This window comes from Salvelinus fontinalis, chromosome 40 (genome assembly GCF_029448725.1).
Source record: "Salvelinus fontinalis isolate EN_2023a chromosome 40, ASM2944872v1, whole genome shotgun sequence".
Classification (NCBI taxonomy): Eukaryota; Metazoa; Chordata; class Actinopteri; order Salmoniformes; family Salmonidae; genus Salvelinus; species Salvelinus fontinalis.
In genome coordinates, this window is record NC_074704.1 from 23,879,243 (window position 1) to 23,896,656 (window position 17,414).

At 42.6% G+C, this 17,414-nt stretch overlaps 1 protein-coding gene across 1 annotated transcript in view; it reads right to left on the minus strand.

The window, feature by feature from the left end:
- LOC129839262 (E3 ubiquitin-protein ligase pellino homolog 1-like) overlaps positions 1-7,315 on the minus strand; it is a 48,586-nt gene extending 41,271 nt beyond the window's left edge. Inside the window, exon 1 of the mRNA XM_055906571.1 lies at positions 7,019-7,315. The gene's annotated coding sequence lies outside the window, so the exon portion shown is untranslated. The remainder of the gene's footprint in view (positions 1-7,018) is intronic.
- Positions 7,316-17,414: the final 10,099 nt, after the last annotated feature.

Here is a 17,414-nt window from a genome sequence, read left to right on the forward strand (position 1 = left end):
TGAGGCCAATGGTGACTTTAAAACAGTTAGAGTTTACTGGCTGTGATAGGAGATAACTAAGGATGGATCAACAACATTGTAGTTACTCCACAAAACTAACATAAATGACAGTGAAAAGGAGGAAGCCTGTAGAGAATAAAAATATTCCAAAACATGCATCCTGTAAAGGCACTAAAGGAAAACTGCAAATAAATTGGCAAAGAAATTAACTTTATGTCCTGCATCCCATTTGCCTTATAATTGAGGCAAATGGGAGAAAGATTCACCTTTCAGCAGGACAATACCCTAAAACCCAAGGCCAAATATATACTGGAGCTGCTTACCAAGACGACATTGAATGTTCCTGAGAGGCCTAGTTACATTTTTGACTTAAATCGGCTTGAAGATCTATGGCAAGACTTGAAAATGGCTGTCTAGCAATGATCAACAACCAACATGACAGAGCTTGACATTTTTTTTAAAGAATAATGTGCACATTTTGTACAATCCAGGTGTACGAAACTCTTAGACTTAACCAGAAAGACTCACAGCTGTAATCGCTGACAAAGATGATTCCAACATGTATTGACTCAAGTGTGTAAATACTTATGTAAATGTGACATTTCTGTATTTCATTTTCAATTAAAGTGCTAAAAATTCTAAAAACATGTTTTCACTTTGTCATTTTGGGGTATTGTGTGTAGATGGGTGAGAAAAAAATATATATAATCCAATTTGAATTTAGGCTGTGACAAAACAAAATGTGGAGTAAGTCAAGGGGTATGAATACTTTCTGATGGTACTGTACCTGTGTACTCTGCTGTTCTGGTGGTCCTCTGTTGTTGTCTAAATAAAATAACCAAATATGTTGATGTACGTCATTCCCACTCTTCTTCTCTTCTCAGAACCTCCCCTTCACATGTTTATATTATCTCCACTCACTGCCAGTGTGATTCTGGCACTGGCACTGAAAGCGGTGAAGCTGTGGACATGGCACCCCCACAACAATGGTGGTATTATCTGGCTTTGAGGTGTCGGCTGTTCCCATTGTGTAGTTATACCTAGGCTAAATATAAGCCTTCCACAACCATAAGACCCACAAATAACTGAATTATTTGTTAATTAACTGTTTTTCTGCAATTATCTCTGATCGGGCTTTCAAGTCTATGAAAATGCCATTTTATGTTACAAATCTAACTAGAACCATGCATAATGCACATTCACGAATAATGATTAACTTCTTGCAGCAGGCATTAGGCTATAGAAAATGAACACAGGTCTCGTCATCAATCTCTCTGGTCCACGTGCTAGTGATTAGCCAGCTAATCTTTATATTTCAAGTTTAGCCAACTTGGATCTATCTGTCAGCTAACAGTTGAATTGTTGTGAACACACCCTTCTGCCCGTCTCCAACTGTTTGAAAAGCATGTTAGCCTGTCCACTTTGTTCACATGTTGAAATCAAGTGGCCTACCTTATTTCTCAGGAGAACGAGTTGCCAATCCCTTATATAATTGTGTTTTATGCTTATGCACATTTATAAAACACAGACTCGACAGCTAGTATAACAGGCTAAAATGCTGCTAGCAGAATGTGGTACCCCAATGCCATGCGCGACAAAATTCATTTTCCAGAATCAATGTTCATTGATACTCTCGTTTTAATATTGTCTGCTCTGTGTGCAATTTGAGTAGTTGAGACATAAAATGGGTATGTGTAATGAGTGCGCTGAGAGTCGGGAAGCAAGTTCAGGGAGTGAGTGTTTAAATAAATAAACGCAACTAAATACAAAACAAGAAACACGAACAATGACACTGGAACAGAAACAATAACGCCTGGGGAAGGAACCAAAGGGAGTGACATATATAGGGAAGGTAATCAGGGAAGTGATGGAGTCCAGGTGAGTCTGATGACGCGCAGGTACGCGTAACGATGGTGACAGGTGTGCGCCATAACAAGCAGCCTGGTGACCTAGAAGCCGGAGAGGGAGCACACGTGACAGTATCGCTAGAAAAGTTCACTTCTCGTCTATTACAGTAAAATAATGTCTCAATGTGTTTTTGGAGTCAATATGACCGATTCTGTTGGACCAAACCTCAAATGCAAATAGCGAGTTGAAACCGCTTGTCAGAGAGGAAGATGTGATCTCTTAACTTTGTTGTCGTGAGAGGCAGGGGGAGGGGTTTGGTGTGTGCGTACACCATAGCGGAAGAGGCGAAGCAAGAGGTTTCACTCTCGCTAAAATCTGTCCAAAAATAAGGTCAATGCTTATTTTGGACCTAAGGTTGCCTTTGGGCCAGAAACTCCCATTTTTAGGGCGGAGACGTGCATCTCGTAATTATATACAGATCTCTGGTGTAAATGGGAAGGTGCACCGAAGGAGCGAAGGAGACGAGACCAAAAATACATGAGAACAAGCGGACATAAACACTCATAAAACAAACAAAAATAACAAAACATTGATTCTAGCATAAAGGCATTTTGAATATCCTGCAAAAACATACATTCAAATGAATTCGATATACTGTACCTACCACCAAGGCAATGAGCCATGGCTCAGCTGGCTCTGTAAGTAGATCACATCAGCCTACAAACTGTGTGTTGCAGCGACTATACTACCCATAGTCAGCCAGAACTGGGAACAATCACACACCTTTGCACCCTACAAAGTCTCCCTTAGAGTAGGCTTTCAACATCATTTCGAAAGACAGAGAACACACACATCTCTGACAAGATGAATTCTCAAGGTCCCAACAGGTTAGCAGATAAAATAGAGCAGAGGCCAAGTCTCAAGAAACACCCTGCAATTCAGTCACATTTCTATATTCCCTGGCCATGAATAAAGCCAGTTAACTGCAGAGGACAGAGGCCCATTCACTGGCCTGTAACTGGATAATGGAGGAGCTTTGCAGCTATAGCACAGAGACCCACCCTTTCCCAAGACAAGGAGGACGACTTTTAAAGTGACTTCACTCCTCTGCACCAACAAGGACACTGTTGTTGCACCCCTTTCGTTCCACTCGTGACAAACGTAACAGCCTCCGGTCTGACTGGGCGGTGAATCGTTTTTAACCACACGACAGGGAGTCGGGGGGGGGGGGGGGGGGGGGGGGGGGGGGGGATTTGGTGTCAGACTAGCATCACACAGAGAAAACACGACACAGCTTCTGTGCTGGGTGGTAGTACAGAGAGAGACATTATACGTGGTCCGGGTGGAAATAAAGAATACTAACCGCACATCAACAAGTACTGTAGCTAATTCTGTGAAGCCTTGATTAGCTTTGAGAAACCTAATTATGTAATCAGTACTGTATTGTGCGTTTCACCAAGGAGAAGCTGGGAGATTAAAGGAGTGAAGACAGGAGTTCAAAACCCAGCTAACGTTAGAGCTGGCACAATTATTGTGTAATCGTGTAACCAACAATTATGGACAATAACAGTGAACTAACAAAAAGAATCGTCATAATCGTCTTGAGGCGTTCATTTTAGGAGAAGGGCGATTCAACTTTATATTCAAGTAGATATAGTTTACCCAATAGCATTTTCTTTAACATGACGTGGGCAAAGTTGGTAGTCATTTTACGAGCAGAACAGCACGGTCAGGAGGAGAAACTTCACTTCCACGTGGTGAAAAACCATTCGTTTTTGAGACAGGGCTGTCACCAAAGCGGTGTTGTATTTACTAGGTATGTCGTAGCTCATTTCCAAAGATGCATTATTACATGTAATGCATTTTGTACTATTTTTCTCATTGTTATGATGGTTAATTACAAAATACCCAGTGCATACTGTGTAAGCCTAACAAGGCTCGTAGGACTTTTACTGTAATCCTGTTCACAGAGGTCATAGGTGCCAATAAAGAGGGTTGCTATTGGCTGTAGGTGGCCATTTCATAGGCACCCGTCTCTATAAAGAGATTATCAAGGGAGGGACAAAGTCTGATCCAAACACGGCACCTCATAAAAAGGGTTTGACTGCAGGCTAATAAGCTTACGGCTGGCTTTGAGAGAGACAGAGAGAGACAGAGACAGAAAGAGAAAGAGAGATACTGACTTTCCAGATAATTTAATACAGTCAAAGTGTATTCTTCTTTATTAACGTCTCTTTATTAACGTCATTAACAATGGGGGTTAGGGGAGGTGTCATCGTGTCAGTTTGAAATGGAGTCCGACGGTGACATAACCTCAGCAGTCTGACTTTTGAGGTAGCAGATGGAGGGTGGCAGTTTACATTTCAAACCCTTTGAATTATTCATTGAGGTAGAACACAGACTACCCTGAAAGGCAAATAAATAATTGTTTTTAGAAAAAAAGTATACTATGTTCTGCCTAGTGGCGCAGCGGTTTAGGGCACTGCATCTCAGTGCTAGAGGCGTCCCTACAGACCATGGTTTGATTCCAGGGTGTATCACAACCGGACGTGAGTAGGAGTCCCATAGGGCGGCGCACAATTGGCCCAGCGTCGTCCGGGTTCGGGTTTGGCCGGGGAAGGCCGTCATAAATAAGAATTTGTTCTTAAATGACTTGCCTAGTTAAACAAAGGTTAAATAAATAAATAAAATATTATGATGAATCTTCCTCAGAGAGTGAAGATGGTCTTCTGAAAGGATAGGTTACATCTGTCAACTACGGGTGTCATCCTCATACAAGGCAGCGATTTAGCTATAGGTAAGGATACCGTCCATTTGATTATGAGCAGCAATGTCACAGAGAACACATCTCATTATACTATCATACAAATTCAGGACAGAAAGATACCACTTTTATTTGTTTTTCCACATTCTCCAATCATCAGTCAGAAGAACGGTGAAAACTTGGGAGGTAACCATGGGCAAAACAAAAGTTCGCAAGCAAATGTGTTTTCCCTATAGCGTTGAAGCAAAATCGGCCAGGTAGACAACCTCTCCAATTTCCAAGTTTAGGGAGAACAAGAACATTTGGTTGCATCCTATTCACTGTATAGGTTACTACTTTTGACCTGAACCCTATGTGCCCCGGTCAAAAGTAGTGCACTACATAGGAAATAGGGTGCCATTTCGGACGTAACCCGAGAGAGATAAGAGGCGGTGGCTTGTAGGTGCCCATGACTGGACCTTTCCAACACATCAAGTCGACCTTGATAACAATGAAGGAGTGGGGTAAGCAGAGGAAGGAATGTGGAGAGGAGAGGAGAGGAGTGGACCAATTAAAATAGCCTTTGTGTCTTTCTGTCCAGTCGGGAAAAAGGGCAAAAAAGGGATCTTTCCAGGAATGACTTTCATTAAATTGACTTTACCACAGAAGCAGATCTCCAAGTTAGACAGATGTACAGCATTCGCTGACACAGAGCTATGACAGACATCTGATTTATCAAGTTGAACAGAAAAAAGGTTCAGGCTAGGTGGCGAGTTGTTTAATTAATTAATGTTTTGTCTGCTCATTCACTCTGTTCAAAAGAGATGTGTCACACAAGTTATAACCTAACCAGGAACCAAAGTCATGAGAATGGTGAGCATGTAAGGGCCCTTGACAGGGAATGTAGGCTAAAATACGGTTATAAGCGATGCATGCACAACACTACACAAACATAGGCCTAAATGTGGGTCATCATGGCACACCCAATGTTGCTGTTGTTAACATGATATAGCCTATGAATTACTTAGTAACTTGTAGGAGGCTATGTGTAATACACCATAGGCTACATGCTTTCAGTATGTGCCCCAGGGTTGATGTTAACTAATTGTGTTTGCTACCCTTTTGCGACTGCCGAGCCACAGAATCCTAACGTGATCCTCACAAATGGCAGTCTCTGAAAAGCTCCGTTCATGTTCAGCCTCAGCAACCTTCGGTGACTCCACGTTTGTTTTTATTCCCTAATCGAGGCATGAAACAGACACCCATCCTTAGGGCTTTTCGCCCCAAAGCAAATAGACTCGCATAACTGATCCCCGCACAACCTGTTGACATACCAGGGGTGAGTCGGTAAGAGCATCTTATCTGGGAGGTTGGAGCCGAGTAGGGAGACCGGCCTGATTAAATAAAGGAAACTGATCCAGCCCATTTCAGGAATGGAAACTCTGGTGAGAGTGATATGATGGTGTTATTTTTAAACTCTCCCAAGCATCCACAGATGATGTAGTCCACTACTGAGGAGTATAGTCAGACGACAGTATGATGATACTACGCCAGTTTTCTAAGACAGCACAATCATGAATCAACCGTGATTATAATAGACTAGAGGAGCAAAGGGAATTTCAAAGTATAGACAGTAGGCTACTAACAGCCCTCCATACTCAGATGACAGTTTGATACGAGGCCAGTTTCTCTTCAAATAGGCCTAACCCTACATAGAGAAGGGTCAAAGGGTATTTCAAAGTAAAGACAGCATATGCTACACACAAACACAGCTCTACTATGATAGGGACAGCAATGAATTTGACTGGACAGTTGAGCAAATGAGACGAATTTGGGGGAACAAAAGAGGGACTCACGAGGCCAGATGCTACAGCGAGATGATGCATGCAAATCAGTTTATGTTGTGGGAACAATAGCCCCCAGCTGGGCTTTCTCCGTGCGGGCAAAACCGGCTTGTCAACCACACAAGGGAAAGAGAGACCCTTCATTGTGCACAACCAGTAACGTCATATATATACACTTCAAAAGTGCCATAGGCACATTTCAAGTCCACATACTTAACTCTCTCTTAATAGTCAAATAGGTAGGTAGGCTACTTGGTTTCAATGTGTGAATGATGACAATGGGCAATAAAACCAACCTCAGTTTAGGTATTTCTTACCGCTGGAAAATGTTGTCATTGTTTGGTTTCTGTGCCATGAATAGACTAACTTGAAAGTGAAAAGTCATACATTGTAGGCTAGGCCTGCTATTGGTAATAGTCGACAGCAAAAAAAGTGTAAAGGTGTGCAACAATTAGGCTACAATTTTATATTTTACTGATAATGACAATAACTTTCCCCTTGGTAGCCAAGCAAATTGCAGTAAAATAACACTTTAGCTACATAAAATAAAGCACATTGTATATGTGTTTCAAACTCGCCTTACCTAATGACAATCCGTCAGCATCATCTGGACTTTCCCGATATTCGCTCGAAATCCAATTAGAATGCTCCAGCTGAGAAAAACGCACACCGAAGATTGAAAGGAAAGCAATTCTGTCCGTGCTGACCTAAACACCGAATTGTCGAGTTATTTTTACATTCACCTGCTAAGATATGTTTATGACGTTGTTATATGCTGTCCAACTATTTTTGCTCTATTGTACTGGTAAACGGACTCAGTGTAGGACAATACTAGAGTGAGTAATCTTTACAATCGGGTCTCTGCTCCAGTCTGCTCGTGCTCACATGAAGTTACGTCATGAGACGCGTCGAAACGTACCATGGGCCTTGTAGTTGTAGCCTAGTCTACTGGAAATAACACACACACACACAGTCTGTGCAACTAACCTTGTGGAGACACAATTCAGTCCCATTCAAAATCCTATTTTCCCTAACCCCTAACGCTAACCCGTACCTTTACCCCTTTTTTTTTTTATATATTTTTATTTTACCGTTATTTTACCAGGTAAGTTGACTGAGAACACATTCTCATTTACAGCAACGACCTGGGGAATAGTTACAGTGGAGAGGAGGGGGATGAATGAGCCAATTGTAAACTGGGGATGATTAGGTGACCGTGATAGAGGGATAGCTTGGGAATTTAGCCAGGACACCGGGGTTAACACCCCTACTCTTACGATAAATGCCATGGGATCTTTAATGACCTCAGCGAGTCAGGACACCTGTTTAACGTCCCATCCGAAAGACAGCACCCATTGGGATATGTTTTTAGACCAGAGGAAAGAGTGCCTCCCACTGACCCTCCAACACCACCCTAACCTTAACCCGAAAACCTAACTCTATCCCTGACACTAACCATAGCTCCTAACCCTAAACCTAATTCTAACGATAATACTAATTCTAACCTTAACTCTAAACCTCCTAGAGATAACATTTAACCTTGTGGGGACCAACAAAATGTCCCCAGTTGATCAAATGTTTGTCTGTCAATGTGTGTGTGTGTGAGAGAGAGGGTGAGAAACACTAAAATAATCACACTTCTACCAGACAGGACTCCTCCATACAGTGACTTTTGAATAACCTCTTAGTTCACTATTTATTGGTTTGCCTCTGCATTTGATTGGGGGAAAAATGGTGTTCTTCACTCTTGCTTGCTTGTCTTTGCACAGACATAATTCATGTATTCCTGCTTCAATATTTTGTCCCACACTTTCAAAGAGCTCTTCACACCATACTGCCGAAACCCCGAGGGCCATTTTTTTCCTCCAGCAATGAAACACACATCAACATAGCAACAGCGCTGCATTTGGTTCTTGAGAGTTCAGTAGGAGCATAGGGTGCAGCGAATGCTGTGCTAATACTAGCAAATATTACGTTTCCAAACCACTAAACGTTTGTACGGCTGACCTGTAAGCCGTTGTCATGCAGTCATGGAGACTGTAACCATGAACACTAATATGTTTATGTAGTGTTTTAAATACCACAAACTTGGAAGACGCAGAAGATCTTCTTCTCTGGATTCTTATGTGTGTGTATGGAGGGGAGGGTGCATTTGTGTGTGTGTGTGTGTGTGTGTGTGTATGGGGGGAGGGGGGGGGGGCATTTGGCAAGTCAGGACATTTGGCCGATACTCACAAGGAAAAAGGCTATTTTAGGCTTAGGGGTTAAGTTTAGGGTTAGAATTAGAATTAGGGTAAAAAATTGGTTTAGTGTTAGGGGTTAGGTTTAGGGTAAGGAGTTAGGGCTGGGGTAAAGAGTAAAGAAAAGTAGAATTTTGAATGGAAATCAATTGTTGGTCGGTCCCCAAAAAGTCTTCACAAGTATAGTAATACCATGCTGTGCGTGTGTGATTGTGTGTGTGTGTGTGTGTGTGCGTGTGCGTGTGTGTGCGTGTGCGTGCATTTGAGAGAGAGAGAAAGGAAGAGAGAGAAACCAGGATAAATACATTATCCTTGTGCTTGAGCACATAGGTAATAGCAGTACATGTATATAATAACAGCATATGTAAAATGAGGTGAAATAAGTTAATTCACCACTGCAGTCCATTCTAAAATAAAACAGTTGAGTGAATAGGGGTGGGAGATGACAATACAGAAGCGCGAGCGTCGGTTTCTGCATTGTCATTGCCAATGAATCAATGCCTGCCCTCTCAATAACCTCTTCATCAGGGTGTGTGTGTGTTGGTTGGAGCTTTAATATGTAGGCGATGATAGCTGAATCCTGGTTGGCTGTGGTGTGTGAATAAGTCTCTGTGTCGAACTTGAACTGAATGACACTTAGGTTTCATCATCTGTTCCCGGATGTCCAATACCTTTTGTTTTTCCTCTATCATTCATTTCATTGTTGGGTCGGGAGATTACAATAATGTTCCCAATACTCAATTTTACCAGACAAGAACAATGCAGTCTGTAGGCATTTGCCTTAAGAAATGTGTCAAACAGTGTAGTAAATACAATACACTGTATTCCTATTACCTAGCAATAACAGTAAAAAACATCACAACCTATAACAGTAATATCATCACTACATGTACAATGATTGTGTTTACAGAATTTCTCAGAAAATTCTTTCCATTTTATTTGACATAAAACCAAAGGGCTATATAGGCCATAAAGGCCATATAAGGTAAAATGTTGGGAATATCTCAATAATATCACTTTTCATCCAGATGTTTTCTCACAAGCTCTCTTATTCTCTTTTTTATCTTATTCTCTTCTACATCCCTCCTCTTTCTCCTTATCTTTCCATCTCTCTCTCTACCAGCCAGGTGCTAGTGTAATCGGATACATTCTCCGAGCGTGGTAACGATGACATGGCTGGTTCAAGGTCACTGTGGGACCAGAGGCCATAGAGGCACAATGTGATGTGAGGAGAAAAAGGGTGGGTGCGGATACTGTAGCAGTTGTAGTGGTGGTGTGTCAAATAAGATTCTTTCAAGAGCAAATAGTGGAGAGTGCAGATTAGAGATTTGGCTGTTTGTCTATCTGTCTTGTGTCCATATATCTGTGCAATGCCTGATTGGTGTGCTTTTTCATTAGAGACCAACCCTCAACCCCAAAAGTTTTGTCACATGGCGTGGTCGCATTTCCTGGACTGAACAGGATCTATTGAAATGCAAAAAAATACACATACGGTAAGTATATGATTCATGGGCTCCATGGTTGAACCCAGATGGCCGACCCACACTGAGTAAGTTGTGCCATCTAGTGTTCATTTTGTAAATACATGGACATACGTTGGGTATATACACTGAGGGTACAAAATATTAGGAACACCTGCTCTTTCCATGACATAAACTGACATGGTGAATCCAGGTGAAAGCTATGATCCCTTATTGATGTCATTTTTTAAATCCACTTCAATCAGTGTAGATGAAGGTGAGGAGGCAGGTTAAAGAAGGGTTTTTAAGCCTTGAGACAATTGAGACATGGATTGTGTATGTGTGCCATTCAGAGGGTGAACGGGAAAAACGAAAGATTTAAGTGCCATTGAACAGGGTATGGTAGTAGGTGCCAGGTGCACCGGTTTGAGTGTGTCAGGTTTTTCAAGCTCATCAGTTTCCCGTGTGTATCAAGAATGGTCCACCACCCAAAGGACATCTAGACAACTTGACACAACTGTGGGAAGCATTGGGGTCCATATGGGCCAGCATCCCTGTTGAACGGGGTTGGAACTCAATATTAGGAAGGTGTTCCGAATGTTTTGTACAATCAATGTATAGAGTACATGATGACATTTGAAACAGATTGTGCATATAAATTACTCAGATAAAGATGCATCATACCAAGAAACAAAAGACAGTCCTTGTATTTCTATATTAGAATATTTTTGCTATGGTACTGTACTTTGAGGTTCTGTCATTGAGGAAACTTTTAAAAAGTCCATTGAACATTTTAATTTAGGCAGTGGTGGAAAAAGTACCCAATTGTCATACTTTTTACTAAACGTAAAGATACCTTAAAACTTCTTATGGGTGCAATCCCGTTAACAGGATGATATGACAACAGCCAGTGAAAGTGCAGGGCGCCAAATTCAAACAACAAAAATCTCATTATTAAAATTCCTCAAACATACATGTATCTTATACGATTTTAAAGGTAATCTTGTTGTTAATCCCACCAAAGTGTCTGATTTCAAATAGGCTTTACAGTGAAAGCACCACAAACGATTATGTTAGGTCACCGCAAAATCACAGAAAAACACAGCCATTTTTCCAGCCAAAGACAGGAGTCACAAAAAGCAGAAATAGATATAAAATTAATCACTAACCTTTGATGATCTTCATCAGATGACACTCATAGGACTTCATGTTACACAATACATATATGTTTTGTTCGATAAAGTTCATATTTATATCCAAAAACCTCAGTTTACATTGGCGCCATGTTCAGAAATGCCTCCAAAATATCCGGAGAAATTGCAGAGAGCCACGTCGAATAACATAAATACTCATCATTAACTCTGATGAAAGATACATGTTTTACATAGAATTAAAGATACACTTGTTCTTAATGCAACCGCTGTGTCATATTTCAAAAAGCTTTACGGCAAAAGCACAATATTCAATAATCTGAGAACAGCGTTCAGCCACAAAAGGAAGCCATACAGTTACCCGCCAAATTGTGCAGTCCAAAAAACTCATAAAAAGCATTATAAATCTTCACTTACCTTTGCTGATCTTCGTCGGAATGCACTCCCAGGACTCCCACTTCCACAAGAAATTTTAGTTTTGTTCGGTAATGTCCATAATTTATGTCCAAAATAGCTATTTTTGTTAGCGTGTTTGGTAAACAAATCCAAAGTCAGGAAGCGCATTCACTAAAAGCAGACGAAATGTCAAAAAGTTCCGTAAGAATCAGTAGAAACATGTCAAACGATGTATTGAATCAATCTGTAGAATGTTTTTAACATAAATCTTCAATAATGTTCCAACCGGAGAATTACATTGACTTCAGATGTGCGATGGAACAGAGTTCCCTCTCATGTGAACGCGCATGGTCAGAGCATGGTCAGGTCATGGTAGACCTGACTAATTCCTGTCTCTCTTTCGGCCCCACTTCACAGTAGAGGCATCAGACAAGGTTCTACAGATTGTTGACATCTAGTGGAAGCCGTAGGAAGTGCAAACTCATCCATATCCCACTGTGTATTCAATAGGGGCTGGGTTGAAAATCCACCAACCTCAGATTTCCAACTTCCTGTTTGGATTTTTTTCTCAGGTTTTTGCCTGCCATATGAGTTCTGTTATACTCACAGACATCATTCAAACAGTTTTAGAAACTTCAGAGTGTTTTCTATTCAATACTAATACTAATATGCATATATTAGCAACTGGGACTGAGGAGCAGGCAGTTTACTATGGGCACCTCTGGGCACCTTTCATCCAAGCTACTCAATACTGCCCCTGCAGCCATAAGAAGTTAATAGAAAACGACTCAAGTAAAGGTGAAAGTCACCCAGTAAAAACATTACTTGTGTAAAAGCCCAAAATTATTTGGTTTTAAATATACAGTATACTGAACAAAAATATAAACACAACATGTAAAGTGTTGGTCCCATGTTTCATGAGCTGAAATAAATATCCCAGAAAAATCCATACGTACAATAGCTTATTTCTCTCAAATTCTGTGCACAAATTTGTTTACATCCCTGTTAGTGAGCATTTCTGCTTTGCCAAGATAATCCATCCACCTGACAGACAGCATATCAAGAAGCTGATTAAACAGCTTCCTTGCTGAGGAATATTTCTGTCTGTAATAAATCCCTTTTGTGGGGAAAAACTGATTCTGATTGGCTGGGCATCACCCACCCCAGTGGGTGGGCCTGGCTGCCAAGTGGGTGGGCCTATGCCCTCTCAGGCCCACCCATGGCTGCGCCCCTGCCAAGTCATGTGAAATCCATAGATTAGGGCCTAATTTATTTATTTAAATTGACAGATTTTCTTATATGAACTGTAACTCAATAAAATCATTGAACTTATTACATGTTGCGTTTATATTTTTGTTCAGTATACTTAAGTATCAAAAGTAAAAGTAAAAAATCATTTCAAATTCTTTATATTAAGCAAACCAGGTGGACCCATTTTTGTTATTTTTATTTACAGATAGCCAGGGGCACACTCCAACACTCAGACATTATTTACAAACAAAGCATGTGTGTTTAGTGAGTCTGCCAGATCAGAGGCAGTAGAGATGACCAGGATGTTCTCTTGATAAATGCGTGAATTGGATAATTTTCCTGTCCTGCTAAGCATTCAAAATGTTACAAGTACTTTTGGGTGTCAGGGAAAACGTATGGAGTAAAAATAACATTATTTTCTTTTGGAATGTAGTGAAGTAAAAGTTGTCGAAAATATAAATTGTAAAGTAAAGTATAGGTACCCACAAAAAATACTTAAGTAGTACTTTAAAGTATTTTTACTTAAGTACTTTACACCACTGAATTTAGTACAGTATAATTTTACATTATCTCAACAACATATGACATCGCTGGCGTTCCGAAGATGTCATAAACCAATGTTTCCCAGGAAACATAATTCAAATTCAAATTTTCAGAATACAAGAAACTCAAATCAAAATTTAATCATGAAGTGGAAAGGTACGCGCACAGGTTTTTTTTTTTTTTTTTTTTAAAGAATGTAGTAGCTCCATAGATATTTTGGATTCTACCCACATTTAAAGCAAAAAAAACAAAATCACCAACGGAAAGCCTGACCATGTCAAAGATTTTGAGAATATCAGCTATTTCAGTCAGACTAAAGAAGCCAAGTCCGACTACAGCTCTTTTGGCGATGGACCAACGCACAACCTCCTTGGACTGGCGAACCTGAGGGTGTCAATGTCCACCTTGTCCACGGATAGTTGCAAAGATGACCTGATCATTGATCCTGTTGACTCTTGGAAGCCTCAACCCTACTACCCCCAGAAACCATGGATGTCCTTCGATGAGATACACGTATGACGCTCACCAGGTGTCGCCAAATACCCATGTACAATGGATTACCTGTTTTCTCAATTTTGGTGAAACTCACAATAATCCAAAGGAAGCATTTCTAACTGTTACACAGGCATACTCATCAGAGACGTCCTGGCCTTACTTCTCGTGGCAGATCATGCCTCCTTCACCCGGAGCAGTGGAGAGCCTCCAGCATGTGAAGCGACATGGAGAAGGCCCGTTCACCCAGAAACGAAGCAAGACGGAAGATAGGTCGTCGTCGTTCATAATAACCACATACATACAGATTTGAGCAAATTCCAACATCACCGTTGTCGCAGAACTCCACCTGTTTTGAGCCCCACAGTTTCAGCAATAAACAAATAAATATTTATAAAAAAAATTCAGGCTTGCCTGTTTTGCATGTTATTTTGGCATTAAAACGTGTCACATATCAGTTTGCAAGCAATGGAAAAAATTATATACATAATTTAGTTAATACACACATGGTCTCTTTTTTGTTTTCTTGAGCTCCAAAATGCAGGTGTTTCAGCCTAGCTCAGTGATTTCTGTGGTGGTGGTGGGGCGTGCCAGCAGAAAATAGGAGTATTGCACCATGATTGGCTCAGTGTTCTGTCACTCATGGGGACAGTACGTCATCGCCGAGTTTGAGTGCTTAGTATGGGTAAACATTCAAAATTTCAGCCCTTTGGGTCCTGCCATAGAGTTATATTACAAATGCCCTTCCAAGGAGGCTTAAGGTCATTGGCCACAGATAAAATTACGTCAAATCACGTTATATGTATATGTATATGTACAGTCATCAGCATGAATCAAGTCGACAATCTACTGGCAAATCCTTTTTAATCCTTGTCATATGAAGAGAAATGATGGATCAAACGTATCGGTGCTCATCGGCCATTGGGCATGAAGATTACACAACAAGTTGGAAATCGCAAATTCAACAATGAGTCGTTTGGAAGGAATCAGTGGCTAACTGCAAGCATTGCAAAGCAACTACTAACGTTAGCCTGCTATGCAATGGAGTGGCTGTGTTTTTTTCTTCCAGAGTTCCCACCATAAATCCAGAGAATGCCAGACTTTGATGAAAAAGTTTGCCCACAAAGGACCGCTTTGCCACCTTTACAAGGTGAGTGTCACAATTCCTACAGAAGGTGGCTCCCCTTCCTGTTTGGGTGGCGCTCGGCGGTCGTTGTCACTGGCCTACTAGCTGCCACTGATCCTTTTTTCCCCTTTTCTGTTTATTGATTTCACCTGTTTTGTGTTTGGTTGATTAGTCGGGCTATATTAACCAGTAGGCCCGCCTGCTATTTACATTTACATTACATTTAAGTCATTTAGCAGACGCTCTTATCCAGAGCGACTTACAAATTGGTGCGTTCACCTTATGACATCCAGTGGAACAGCCACTTTACAATAGTGCATCTAAATCTTTTAAGGGGGGGGGTCAGAAGGATTACTTTATCCTATCCTAGGTATTCCTTAAAGAGGTGGGGTTTCAGGTGTCTCCGGAAGGTGGTGATTGACTCCGCTGTCCTGGCGTCGTGGGGAAGTTTGTTCCACCATTGGGGTGCCAGAGCAGCGAACAGTTTGACTGGGCTGAGCGGGAACTGTACTTCCTCAGTGGTAGGGAGGCGAGCAGGCCAGAGGTGGATGAACGCAGTGCCCTTGTTTGGGTGTAGGGCCTGATCAGAGCCTGAAGGTACTGAGGTGCCGTTCCCCTCACAGCTCCGTAGGCAAGCACCATGGTCTTGTAGCGGATGCGAGCTTCAACTGGAAGCCAGTGGAGAGAGTGGAGGAGCGGGGTGACGTGAGAGAACTTGGGAAGGTTGAACACCAGTCGGGCTGCGGCGTTCTGGATGAGTTGTAGGGGTTTAATGGCACAGGCAGGGAGCCCAGCCAACAGCGAGTTGCAGTAATCCAGACGGGAGATGACAAGTGCCTGGATTAGGACCTGCGCCGCTTCCTGTGTGAGGCAGGGTCGTACTCTGCGGATGTTGTAGAGCATGAACCTACAGGAACGGGCCACCGCCTTGATGTTAGTTGAGAACGACAGGGTGTTGTCCAGGATCACGCCAAGGTTCTTAGCGCTCTGGGAGGAGGACACAATGGAGTTGTCGACCGTGATGGCGAGATCATGGAATGGGCAGTCCTTCCCGGGAGGAAGAGCAGCTCCGTCTTGCTGAGGTTCAGCTTGAGGTGGTGATCCGTCATCCACACTGATATGTCTGCCAGACATGCAGAGATGCGATTCGCCACCTGGTTATCAGAAGGGGGAAAGGAGAAGATTAATTGTGTGTCGTCTGCATAGCAATGATAGGAGAGACCATGTGAGGTTATGACAGAGCCAAGTGACTTGGTGTATAGCGAGAATAGGAGAGGGCCTAGAACAGAGCCCTGGGGGACACCAGTGGTGAGAGCACGTGGTGAGGAGACAGATTCTCGCCACGCCACCTGGTAGGAGCGACCTGTCAGGTAGGACGCAATCCAAGTGTGGGCCGCGCCGGAGATGCCCAACTCGGAGAGGGTGGAGAGGAGGATCTGATGGTTCACACTATCAAAGGCAGCCGATAGGTCTAGAAGGATGAGAGCAGAGGAGAGAGAGTTAGCTTTAGCAGTGCGGAGCGCCTCCGTGACACAGAGAAGAGCAGTCTCAGTTGAATGACTAGTCTTGAAACCTGACTGATTTGGATCAAGAAGGTCATTCTGAGAGAGATAGCGGGAGAGCTGGCCAAGGACGGCACGTTCAAGAGTTTTGGAGAGAAAAGAAAGAAGGGATACTGGTCTGTAGTTGTTGACATCGGAGGGATCGAGTGTAGGTTTTTTCAGAAGGGGTGCAACTCTCGCTCTCTTGAAGATGGAAGGGACGTAGCCAGCGGTCAAGGATGAGTTGATGAGCGAGGTGAGGTAAGGGAGAAGGTCTCCGGAAATGGTCTGGAGAAGAGAGGAGGAGATAGGGTCAAGCGGGCAGGTTGTTGGGCGGCCGGCCGTCACAAGACGCGAGATTTCATCTGGAGAGAGAGGGGAGAAAGAGGTCAGAGCACAGGGTAGGGCAGTGTGAGCAGAACCAGCGGTGTCGTTTGACTTAGCAAACGAGGATCGGATGTCGTCGACCTTCTTTTCAAAATGGTTGACGAAGTCATCTGCAGAGAGGGAGGAGGGGGGGCAGGGGGAGGAGGATTCAGGAGGGAGGAGAAGGTGGCAAAGAGCTTCCTAGGGCTAGAGGCAGATGCTTGGAATTTAGAGTGGTAGAAAGTGGCTTTAGCAGCAGAGACAGAAGAGGAAAATGTAGAGAGGAGGGAGTGAAAGGATGCCAGGTCCGCAGGGAGGCGAGTTTTCCTCAATTTCCGCTCAGCTGCCCGGAGCCCTGTTCTGTGAGCTCGCAATGAGTCGTCGAGCCACGGAGCAGGAGGGGAGGACCGAGC